This window comes from Amblyomma mixtum, chromosome 3 (genome assembly GCF_055824585.1).
Source record: "Amblyomma mixtum isolate Tamu chromosome 3, ASM5582458v1, whole genome shotgun sequence".
Lineage (NCBI taxonomy): Eukaryota > Metazoa > Arthropoda > Arachnida > Ixodida > Ixodidae > Amblyomma > Amblyomma mixtum.
This window is the reverse complement of record NC_143014.1, coordinates 88,218,277-88,231,336: the sequence shown is the minus strand read 5'-3', so window position 1 is coordinate 88,231,336 and position 13,060 is coordinate 88,218,277. Positions and strand designations below refer to the sequence as shown.

General features: G+C 47.9%; 1 protein-coding gene across 1 annotated transcript in view; it reads right to left on the bottom strand.

The window, feature by feature from the left end:
* The window catches only part of CCAP (Crustacean cardioactive peptide), a 56,152-nt gene that overhangs the window by 7,790 nt on the left and 35,302 nt on the right, over positions 1-13,060 (bottom strand). The window lies entirely within an intron of this gene.

The following is a 13,060-nucleotide window of genomic DNA, read 5'->3' as shown; positions in this document are numbered from 1 at the left end:
GCATTTACAGTGTGCGAAATGAGGTTCCAGATTCCCGGATTTTGCAAGTTGTTCACATGATCTTTCGTGTTCCCGGAGCCTCTTGTTAAGGCATCTTCCCGTCTGCCCTACGTAAGTTCGTTGGCAGCTGAACGGAATGCTGTAAATGACGTTTTCGTCACACTTTACGTAGGTGTTTTCGTGTTTGATGTCGCACCCAGGTTTCTTTTTGTGGTCTTCATTCTCGTTGACCTTTTTACACATTCCAATGAGCTTATTGGAAGCTGAAAAAACCACCTGGACTCCGTACTTGTTAGCTGTCCTCCTTATTCTGTGGGAGATATTGTGAACATACAGCATCACGGCAAGGCGTCCCTCGTAGCTCGTTTTCTTAGTTTTGTGTAAGCTTTCAGCAATGTCGCAAAGTAACTGCTCCGGGTAACTGCTCTCCTTCAATCGGGAGACCTGTCAATTGGTATACGCTGTGAATTATCGGTCATATAGCTACGTCTTGCCTTAAACTAGCTATAAAAAAATCTTGCCCCCACTCGATAATTCACAGCGTAGACCAACAGGCCTCCCGATTGAAGGAGAGCGGTTATCCGGAGCAGTTACTTTGCGGGATTGCTGAAAGTTTACTAAGAGAAGTTACTGGGTCCCACAAAACTAAGAAAACGAGTACGAGGGACGCCCTGCCGTGATGCCGTATGTTCACCATATCTCCCACAGAATAAGGAGGACAGCTAACAAGTACGGAGACCAGGTGGTTTTTTCAGCTCCCAATAAGCTCATTGGAATGTGTAAAAAGGTCAACGAGAATAAAGACCACAAAAAGAAACCTGGGTGCAACATCAAACACGAAAACACCTATGTAAAGTGTGACGAAAACGTCATTTACAGCATTACGCTCAGCTGCCAACTAACTTACGCAGGGCAAACGGGAAGATGCCTTAACAAGAGGCTCCGGGAACACAAAAGATCATGTGAACAACTTGCAAAATCCGGGAATCTCGCACCTCATTTTGCACACTGTAAATGCATACCCTTGCTAAAAAACACCAAGGTAATAGGTAGGGCTAGAAAAAGACGGGAACGAGAAATTACCGAAGCTTTTGCAATGCACGTTGCTCCAGATAAGCAATGTGTCAGCTCCCCTTCGGTGATGTTAGGGGGAACAGAATTAACCTACCTCAAGAATAGTAATCTTGGGCTGTTGTAAGCGCGCATAGTTTTTACCTGTTTGTCCTTCATTCTTGTCAGCGCGTGCGTTCCTCCCTCTTCTGTGTATGATATGACGTCAAATATGTGTATATAGTCATGTTTCTTCTGAGATTAAACAGTTGTTAGAAAGCACTTCGTCCTGTGTGTTCGTCCCTTTTCTGTGTTTTTATAGCGCTCACCAATTCCGTCAACCTTGCAATGTAAACGCATTTTTCATGAACTGGTACAAAGCTCTGCAGTGGGGCATTTGTTTTTGCAGTTTTTTTGGGAAAGCAAAATATTTTGTTTTGCAAGAAATATTTTCACATCTGTTGCTTACAACTTAGTAGTTGTTCAAGATGTAAACATGCTTTCGGAGCTACAGATGACTAATTTACTTGGCACAGTGGAGTTACTGCGTACAACTGAATGGTGTCTGTCAAATTCGCTTGCTTTAATGACATATTCTGAACTTAGTGTTTACTTGTTTCTGCAGAAGACGTCCCCGGCTTGGCTACAAATTCACCATGGTCTGTACAGTATCCTTCCTGCTGCGTTAACTATATGTATGGCCAGCTTGATGAATTCCTCATGAAGACTGAAGACTGCATTTATGTCATAATAAAATCATCCCCACTTTGATATGCTTTGCCATTTTGGTCGATTGCTTTACAGATTCATGCACATTACATACAGCAAGGTGTATGTCCAATTTCAGACACTCTGCAGGCTTTTAATAAGCCCAGTGGCCCTGCGAGATGCACTGATTGGTGGTTGTAGTTTTGGCTTGCCTCATAATGGTGAAGAATGCATTACCTGCAAATATCCTCAAAAGATCCGCCGGCGGATATTCGAGACGGATATCTGTCGGCAGTCTAAATAATTATATTTGTACCTCCGTCAGAGGTCCGTGCGAGAGCCGTTGGACGTCGGTGGATCTCCCATGGATATCCGTATATCCAGTAAGGACATACTTCAGACGTCCGATGAATGTACGCTGGTTGATTGGGTAGGCAAAGATCCCTCTCCCCGACGCAGAGGCAGAGAAAATCGCGGACCGCGGAACGAAGAGTTACAAAGGCAGACCACTGCCGAAGCTAAGGAGACGCCTTGTACCAAGATTCCCGGAAAGTGACTATGAAATAGTCATGAGACCCGGAGATTCACTCGAGACGACCGTGGTGGGACCAATCCGCCTGGCCGAAGCTATACGCCAAGCGGCTGGTCTGATGCCTGAAACGCTACATACGGACAAGATGCGACTGCACCCAACCAACAACACCATAACGATAAGTACTCCGGCATACAGCAACGCAACTGCCTATAAAAAGGTGGAGGAAATTAACATCGGCCCAAACAAGTACAAGGTAGTTTCCTACCTGCCTGCCCCCGACAGCTCTACCAAGGGAATTCTCTACAAAGCTCTTAGCGGTGAGCCGGACGACTTCATTCTTAAGGAGGTTCAAGCCAGAAACCCAACCATGGGTATCATCAACTCCAGAAGACTTGTCAAGACAGCGCACATGGTAATCACATTCGCTGGAGAAGACCTGCCCAGACTTGTCGACTACCACATGTTCACCTTCCATGCCTATCGATTCAAAGAAAGAGTGGAAGCATGTTTCAACTGCCGCAGCATCGGACATCGGTCCGGCGTATGCCCAAAGCCCAAGAAGTTACTATGCACGAGGTGCGGGCAAGATCATCCTCCCACACTACCCGATCAGGAACCTTCGTGCAATGCGAACTGCATCGTCTGTAAAGGAACACACCCAACACATAGCGCGCAGTGCAAATTCCGCTACGTGCAGAAAGCACAAGAGCCTACGGGAAGCCAAACTCCCCGAAAACAAGAATAGTGGACAAGGGCAGCAACAGTCAAGACCCCGGGAAAAGACCTACACCGCCAGCGGCAGAGACATCTCCTTCCCGCCGCTAGGAAACAGGACCAACCCCCGAACGCGAGGCGCCAGTTCTAACCGACTACACCAGGAACACTGGCCAGCCAATCAACACGGCTCAACCCAAACCAAGCTTGTCGCTTGGAAACAGGACGGAAAGACCACGAAGCAAGACATCCAAAATGCCGGGCGGAAGGAAGAGAATACGGCGACACAAGATCCTCAGGTGAGGAAGCTGGTAGTGGTCATTAAGTCCTTACAGTCCCAAGTCAAATCACTCGGAGAACAACTAATTGCAGCTAACACTAAAATCCAGCGACTTGAAGCTGAAAAAAAACGGCCAGCACAAACCCACGGGAAAGGAAACTACAAAATATCAAGTGGCTACACCCGAACAATCCAGCTTTCAAATGGAGACCGACACTTCCCCGCGCGCAAAGCGAAAAGCCGATAGCAGTGAGAGCAATCTTGATTCTAAAGTTGAAAAATTAGAACCGCGCCTACTCGCACTCGAGACGCACGGTAACCAGAGATTTGCCAGGATGGAACAAGTTTTAGAAGAGCACGGCGTATGCATATATCTGGCATGAATGCCAAAATTGACACCCTTACGGCGCAAATCTAGAATCTAACTTCAGTCTTCACTCAGTTCACACCAATGCCTACATTACAAACCCCTACCACATCCACCCTCAGTGCAGGGGCCCAAAAGATAACCCGGGCCATCACTGGGGCCTCAAGACTTGAACCTGCCAAAGACCCAGAGAATAAGATCACGGTTTGGCAGTGGAACTGCAGAAGTTTCACCGCCAAGCGCAGGGCTTATACTAGACCTGGAATCAAAACCCGACGTAATCTGTCTGCAGGACACACAAGCTGAGTGCAAATTATCAGGCTACACAACTTTCAGTGAATTCACAAAAGGCGAACCGCTCACCGCCATCGTGGTACAGAGAAATATGACAGCAAACCAAATTGAATTGGCAATTGGCGACATCAAAATCGCATATACCCTAATCGAAATACTACCACGCAGTCGAGGCGATAAATGCACTTATATCCTAAAAGTTTACAGCCCACCTATGGATACTACTTCTGACGCAGTCAGAATTATTAAAGCAGCAGCAAAACAGGCAGGAAAACAACCCCTAGCTATAGTGGGTAACTTCAACGCACCCCATGAGGCATGGGGCTATGTCAACAGGCCACATAATAGGAAGGTGGCACAAATCTGGGAGACCGCCCAGTCGCTAGGCCTGACCCTTATGCTCAATCCGGACAGACCTACCCGATCGGCAACAGTGTTTGCAGAAACACGTCACCAGACCTCACGTTCGTTAAAGGGGTAACAAATCCGCAGTCGGGGAATACAGAGATCTGCCCGGGCAGCGACCACTATGTTCTTGCTACCACATTTATCAGTGGCAAACACAAAGCTAGATACCGCAAGTTACAGATTACCAACTGGGAAGCCTTCAATATATACGGAACAAGAAAAAAGTTAGCGAAATTACAAACATTCAGGAGTGGTCCAAGGAGCTATGCGTGGACTCAAACCGCGCTACGAAGGAGGGGGAGCAAGAGGAGGACAAGCCCAAGCCGGACTCCCACATGTTACACCTCTGGGAAGCGCATAAAGTTCTCCTCAATAGATGGCTTAAGCAGAAGCACAACCGGCAATTAAAACTTTGAATTGCAAAAATTAACCGCGAAATCGAGAAATACTCAGCTCAACTAAGCAGAGAACAATGGAATAACACGTGCGACCTCATGAATAGGCAGTTAGGAAGCAAAAACATCTGGAATTTATTCAGACACCTTATAAACCCAATTAGTACCAAATCAGCGGCGCAGAAAAATCTCCTCCGCATAGCCCAAGCCTACCTAGGCAGCAATGACGAGCTTCTACAAGAGCTCCAATGCACAAACATTAACACGGACTATCTGAGACTATCTGAGGACTATCTGGGAGCGGATAACCCAGGCCTAGACTACGAAATCACAGAACAGGGGGTCCAGCTTGTGCTAAGTACTATCAAAACCGCCTCGGCGGCGGGACAAGACGGGATCACTAAAGACCCTCCGTAACCTGGGTGATGTGTCAATCACAGCCATTACAAAATTCTTCAATGAGTGTTTGAACAACGGTACTATCCCAGTTTCCTGGAAACATGCTAAGGTCATATTCATTCCCAAAGCGGGCAAGAAACTAGATCTTCAAAATCTTAGACCTATCTAGCTAACTTCCTGCCTATGCAAGGTCCTAGAGCTGGGACAGTCATGACCCCCATTCTTCTGTCTAAAATTATCACACAACCCATCGATCCCAAATGCTTGCATTGCGGTAACATAGCAACAGACGAACACATCCTAAGGGACTGTAAGGAAAATCCAACGCCAAAAGACCTTCTACCGGCTCCATCCCGGGTGGCCTTGCTTACAAGAACACGCAAGCCAAGCTTGCGTACGGGGTGGGAAAGGTCGCCCTCTGTTAGGGGGCTATTCATCCCACCCCATTGATCTTTTAGATCAATAAAGTTTCTACAATTCAGTCTGATGACGTCACGGTCCAATATGGTGGACAGAGGTAGAACTATGTAAGTATGACGTCAGGGGACGAAATGGCGGCATAGTTACTTCACTGATCACAGGACGGTGTTTATGCTAATTAAGAAGAGCCGAGAAGAAGAATGTGAATCCATGGATGACGACGGAAGTGTTATGGAAGAAGACAGTTCGTCTAACCAATCAAGTGAAGAATTTGATGAAGGTGCCAGTGAAGATGTTAAGCACTGATTTGTGTGATAGTTGGTTGCAACATGTACAAGTTGAATGTTTGTGAGTGTGTTTATCATATGGTTGAATAAACGTACAGATTCGTATTTACATTGGTGTACCTCCCTTCAATCTCATTCATATCAATTCTAGTAAACCAAACAGCTAACGCTCGTTACTTCAACGTCTTCCAGACGGTGGCGGCATTTTTTTTAAGTGCCAACATGGCTACTGCGGCATAGTAGTACCGTTGTTGGCGGGCATCACAAAAAAAGCGAATCATGCTTACAAGGAAACTCGTTAATTAATTTCTTATAGTTAACTTTTTAAGTGTTATCTTTAGGCGCCTGGTTCCAATTAGAGATTTGTAGCGAATATTTAGTCATAGCCACCAGTCTTTGGAATTTCGAAAACGCGATTACTCTCGGCGTTGTGACTCAAGAAATGTTTGCCATGTCACGTCAAGAAACTCACGCTTTCGAAAAGCGCGCTTCTTTTCGAGCGCGCAAAGGTCACAAAACGACAAAGGTCAAAGGCGCATTGTTTTGCGTAAGATGCGCGCTTTTCTTCTGGCCCGCGGCGGCTGGAATTTGTTCCGTCGCATCACTGCGGGCAATCGCGTTTTAGAAATTCCAAAAAAAGATATGGCTATTACTGACGGTCCGCTGCAAATCTCCTGTTGCATCCAGGCGCCCAACTGTAATAGTTAAAAAGTTAGGTATCAGAAATTAGGTGACCATCTTACTAACGTTAACATGATTCACCTGTTTTCTCATGCCCGCACACTCTGGCATTAATAGGCCGGAGAAGCCATCTTGATATCTAAAAAGTATATTTTAATACATTAGTTGTGGACTTCTCTGTAACACCGGGTATGTTATCCAAATCATAGCGCTTCAAAAGAATTACGCCGAGAAACAAAGTAAAACCACTCAAATCACCTTACCCATAACCAGCAGAGGAGTTTGCAAATAAACATGTAAGAACAAGTCAGCCTGTTACGGCAGGCTAGTCATGCAACTAAACCTCCAACATGGACACTGTATATCACTGCACAAGGTTCTGCGTCCGCATGCCTTATAGCTTTGGCCACGGCGGCTTTGGCTCTGCTATGAATCCTGGTCTGGAGTTACTGTTTGGGCTCACTGTAGGGCCCTAGGTAGCCTGCAGAGTAACCCGCCGCAGTGTCTTAATGGCTATGGCGTTCGGCTGCTGAGCACAGGGTCGCAGGATCAAATCCCGCCTGCGGCAGCCGCATATCGATGGAGGTGAAATACAGAAACGTCCATGTGCTGTGCGATCTCAGTCAGGGCCGGATTATCCAGGGTTCAAATGAACCGGGCCCTCCGTTCTCAGGGGCCCCCGAATGCTTCGAAAAAAAAAATAGTGGATCTCGAGGTTTCATCATAAAAACAGCCAAATCATGTTCTTCCTGATATCCCATGATTAAAATCAGAGTTTATGTATTGCAACGTCGAATGCTTCAAAAGCTGTTCGTGGCATCGTGCACTTAATCCCAAAGCCATCCTCATATATAGTTTGCCAGTCAAAGTACAGAACTTTGTACTCGCCCCAAATAGATGAAAAATCTAAATCATTTTAGCTATTTCTAACTCGTTTAGCTAGTCCCAGCTGATACTCAACTGGCATGAACTGGTTCCAGGTGCCTACCATGCTGCAAGTCAGTGGGTCCCAGTTGCTGGCCAAGTGGAATCAAAGGGTTCTAGCTAGGTTTCAGTTGGGAGTCAGCTTGTACCAACTGGCAAACCAACTGACCTCTGTCATTCCTACTGTTGAGGTCATTTGTGTGTTTTATTAACCCGAGCGAATTTAGTCACAGCTGTGGCAAACGCAATAAATTATTAAAGGCTAGGATTGCTCAAAGCTGACAGCCGCCTCAGCAATTTGTCGCTTGTGAGAGTGCACGGAAACATGAGATTTTCAGGATACTCAGCGTTGAAGATCTCGTCAAGAATCCCCCCCAGCAAACGGCTCGAAAACGCTTGTAGGAACCTACAAACGCCTTTCTTCACTAGTTTAAAAGTGGAATGAAAACAGCGGACATGTTACACGAATTACACGCCACATTGCAATGTTGAACTTCTGTGAAATAGTTAAACTTATATTTTTTGCTTTGTGTAAACGTGTAATGTTTCTGTAAAAAAAGAAATAAAATATGAGGACGCTGACGCGATGGCACGGCATAAGTGTTCGTCCGATTTTAAAGGAAAGTTCATGTAAGCAAAGGAGCAACCGCAAGGGGAGCCAGTAACTGGGAGCCATTAGCTTAAGCATCCATCGTATTTCTCCTGCCGCCCTCTACGGCAGCGGAGGCGTCTCGACGGAACAAGCTGCATACGCTATCTCGTAAAATATAATTTATTCTGGAAAGTGAAAGCATGAAAGGTGTTTGATACATGCAAAAATGCTTCCTTCTGTTGTGAAGGTGGAAATTTTGTGCAAAATGTAAATATATGTTCCTGTTAAATGTGGACAGCCTGTATAAAATTTAAATCTATAATATCACTGTTTATTTAAGCATGTTAATACTTTAAATTTATGCCAGCTGAGCAACGATGTCATTTAGCTCGACGCACTTTTATTTTCTGTATTTTAGTCAGAATATATTACATAATACCGCAGTTTCTGTAGAAACACTGCCTTAAGCGAGCATCAGCTTGTCTTGCTGGATGGACTCGCAAAACTATTAGATTATTGGTAGAGTATTTACGGTCAGAATTTGCGAAGAGCCTATGAACAAGACCCATCTCTACTTCGTCACACGCAGCCAATCGTCCTGAGCTGTCGAATTATTCAAGAAAATAACTGCTGGAGAAATTTGTTTGTCATGAATGTGCGTTCTGATTTTTGAGAGAGTATGTTACGTGTCCTGTCATTGCCTAGAATAGCGCAGTTAAATGTACTCTGTGGGAAAGAAAATGCTCAGGCGATGTTCACAAACTTTCTGTAGATTCGTCAAGTAAATATGGCACGTGTTCTCTGCACGAAATTCTAAAGCGCATCAAGTCTCAATCAAACATGACAACAGGCATGTGGGGAAGCGGTGGGGGGGGGGGGGGGGTTATGGGGCCCTGTAGATGTTTTTGAACCGGGCTGTCGTCACTGTTAATCCGGCCCTGATCTCAGTACTCGTTAAACAACCCCAGATACATTAAACTATACTCCGGAGCCCTCCAGTACGGCGTCTATCGATCGTAGTCCATGAGCAGCCTTGAGATGTAAAGCACCGCAGTACTCTAGCCTGGTCGCAACTGCGTGCTTTCCTCACAGTGGCGAACGGCGGCGGCTATGCCATAGAGTAACATAAAACTAAAGAGCGGACACTCGGGCCCTTTCGCGGCCGAGTTCGGCGCTTCCCCGTTTCCGCCAGATGGCACTGAACGTGCAAATAAAAAAATGGCTGAGGCTTAACTTGGTTAACCCTGGTCAGATGCGAAGCATATGATGGCTAGGCTTGGTAATACATGGCTTTCCTTGGTTGAATACTTGGTCATTTTAATACAACCACTAGAAGCCTTCGTCGTGGGGGAAGACAACGGCATGGCTACAGCGGAACGCCGACTAACCCTGAGACGCGTGTTGGGTGGGCGCCTGGATTGCCACGGAAGCCGCGTCCGCCTGCCCGGTGGAGCGAGAGTTTCACCTACACCGAGTGTGAACGCGCGTTCGAAATGCGCGGGAATGCCGCTCGAGGACATTCTGGTGTCTGTGCGATGGCATCGTTCTCCCTCTCCCAGCGCGTGATGGCGATCTGTCGTGACGTCATGTGTCACGTGGTATGTCACATGGTGTGTCGTCACTGTACCACGTGGTCTGCACGGCGTGCAACCACAGCGACGGCGCGAGGTGGACCCTCATCTTCCTCTGTCGTGACGTCATGTGTCACGTGGTGTGACGTCACTGTACCACGTGGTGTGCACGGCGTGTAACCCCGGCAAAGGGCTGTAGTGTACCTCTGTCTTCCTCTGTCGAGACGTCATGTGTCACGTGGTGTGACGTCACTGTACCACGTGGTGTGCACGGCGAAGGGCTGTAGTGTACCTCAGCCTTCCTCTGTCGTGACGTCATGTGTCACGTGGTATGTCACGTGGAGTGATGTCACTGTACCACGTGGTGTGCACGGCGCATAACCACGGCGAAGGGCTGTAGTGTACCTCCGTCTTCCTCTGTCGTGACGTCATGTGTCACGTGGTATGTCACGTGGTGTGACGTCACTGTACCACGTGGTGTGCACGGCGCATAACCACGGCGAAGGGCTGTAGTGTACCTCCGTTTTCCTCTGCCGTGACGTCATGTTACGTGTATGTCACGTGGTGTGACGTCACTGTACCACGTGGTGTGCACGGCGCGTAACCACGGCGAAGGGCTGTAGTGTACCTCTAGTAATATGCTTCGCATAAAAAAAAGAAAAAGAGTATGGTCTTGACATGTCTTGGCTTCCTTCTGCGGAGTGACTGATGCGCTCATTGTCCCCCTGACAGAATGCACGTGGTAGGTTCACTGCCGCTTGTCAAGCGCACGCCATGTGTGGCATAACGCCTTTGCGGCTTGTGGGTGACGTGTTCGCCGCGGCGTCCAGGCAAGCGAACAAAGCCAAACGCTTTTGACGCGCGTTGCACGTCGAAACCTGGATAATCGTTGCGTGCTCCGTAATCGTCACGCTGGTGGCCGGCTGCTCAGCTGGGCAATGTGACACCGCCTCCTCCGCGAGAGTGGAGGACGCACAAGATGCACAAGACGCAATGAAAGCAGAGCCTCCGAGATTCCTGTCTTATCATCTCTGAGGCCAGTGCGTTTCCCCGGGTCCGCTAGGTGCGCTGTGCACAAAAGTCGGCCGCTGGGGCCTACGGGAGTGTCCGCTCTTTACTTCTATATTATTCTATGGCTATGCGTCTCGGCTTGGGCGTGCGGGAGAAATGGAGCCAGGAGCGCGCGCAGCTAGAGCAGCGCGCTGCCCCGGCTACGGAGCTGGTCACGACGGACAACGGCGACGCCGCAAAACGCAGGAACGGGCGCCAACGAGCTGCGCTCTAAAACCCAATTTCTAGAGCCCTGCAGCGCAAAGAAATCCGACGCTTTTTCCCGGACGCGGCCGAAACTGAGCGCAAGAGGAGCGCCGGAAGTATGGAGTAAGCGAAGCGTCCGCTGGTGACGACGCAACGCCCAAACGCGTGTGCTAACTTTCCTCGCTAGAAAACCGCGGCGCTCAGCTTAGACCGCGGCCGGCGTTATCGACTGCTTCGTCGCTCGGAGTAAGGAAAATGATAGTCATCGTCAGTAACGGGAACGTCGATTTTAAGAGCCCTGATTGGCGCATCTGCAGGCGTTTGTGCGTGCGTGCGTGCATGCATGCGTGCACGCGCCACTTCTGGTCTAGCAGCCCGACGGGCTCGTCTTTGTGCTTCATCATGATTTCATTTATCACTAGGTTGATCACCTGTTTTCGTATAATGTAATCGCTGCGTATCAGGAACCACGTCCGAAAAAGAAAAGCTTTGTCAGCGTGGCAAGGAGAGCTTGCGCGGCAGTGGCTGTATGCTATCGGGCAGTTGTTATTGCGGTTGTGGTAGCGTGTGTTGCTTCAGTTTTCCAATAGAGCGCAGTCGTCTGCATTTCAGGGGCTTGTCTTGAAGGTGCGCGTGTGACAAGGCCATTGCAGTGCATGCCAGCGTTTCATATCGCTTGAATATGTGGAAGTGCCATCTAGGATTAAAACGTCACGCTGCATTTTGTGAATTGTGGGAATGGCCGCGCCAGCGCAACCCCAGTACTCCACTGCCGAGAAGGTGGACATTGTGATCGCTTATGTGAGCGCGCAGGACGCGGAGCTGGCATCCAGACTGTAGGCTGCCGAACATCCTGGTCGTCTTGTGCCAACTCGTCCCATGTTCGTACCGATATTTAATTGATTTATGTCCACTGGATCAGTTCATGTTAATGAAAGGAAGAGACCAGGGAGCGCAACCGTCGATTTTGACATTGATATCCTCGCGTACGTTTCTGTCAGGCCAGAAGCAAGTGTCAGGGAAATCGCCAACGCATACGGAGCCAGCTTGGCATTAGTTTGGAGGTCAGTATCAAGACACATCTGCCACCCCCATCATGTGTGTCTTCACCAGGAACTGACAGCGAATGACTTTCAGAAACGGCTCAATTTTTGCAACTGGTGCCTAATTAAATGTGAAGAAGACCCGGAGTTCCTGCACAAAGTGCTTTGGACAGACGAGGCCCAATTTTGCAGGGACTCCAATGTCAACTTGCACAATACGCATTAATGATGCCACAAGAACCCACATTGGCTACGCCAGCACAAGCACCAAGTAAGATGGTCAGCAAATGTTTGGTGTAGCATTTATGACGGCCGTATTACCGGTCTTACTTCATCGATGGAAACCTCACTGGGAAAAAGTACACAAACTGCGTCCTATAAGGCGCCGTCTCTGAATTTGTCTCAGAGCTACCACTGGCCGGGTTGAAAAAAATGTGGTTTCAGCATGACGGATCCCCGCCACATTTTTTTCGTTACGCGGTGCAATTCCTGGAGAGCACCTTTCCCAACCAATGGATTGGGCGGTGGGAGGGGGGGCAACAGCGTGGCCTCCAAGATCGCCCGATTTGTCACCACTGGATACCTTCCTCTGGGGATACGTTAAGAACGAAGTTTTCAATACGGAACCAGCGAACCTCGACCTGAGAGATGCTCATTTATGCTGTGAATTCCATCAAAGACCGCATTCTACTGTGCATCGCAATGGACGGCAAACATTTTGAACACGCGATGTGAAAACGGCTTCTTTTCATCCCACATACTACTTCTTTCCTGGAGTGTCCAAGTGGGACTGCAACCAACTAAATCCATAAAAGGTACAAATTTCATTCATTCCTGTTTATTATACAACTATAAAGTGCTAAACGTCTCCGGACAAGGTTTCCTAATTAAGTACTAACACTATTTAACGTGAAACAGTAATCTGCAGACTGACACGTTATCCTTTTCACGAAGCTAGCGACAAAAATAAAGATTAAAAAAAAACTCTTTCCGAAGTTAACCAGACAGGCAGAGCACCAGGAGTGCTTATCAGTGTTCCCAAAAGCGGCGGCTGCGTAGCAGACGATGACGACAATTTTTTTTACTCCGAGCGACGAAGCAGTCGATAACGCCGCCCGCGATCTGAGCTGAGTGC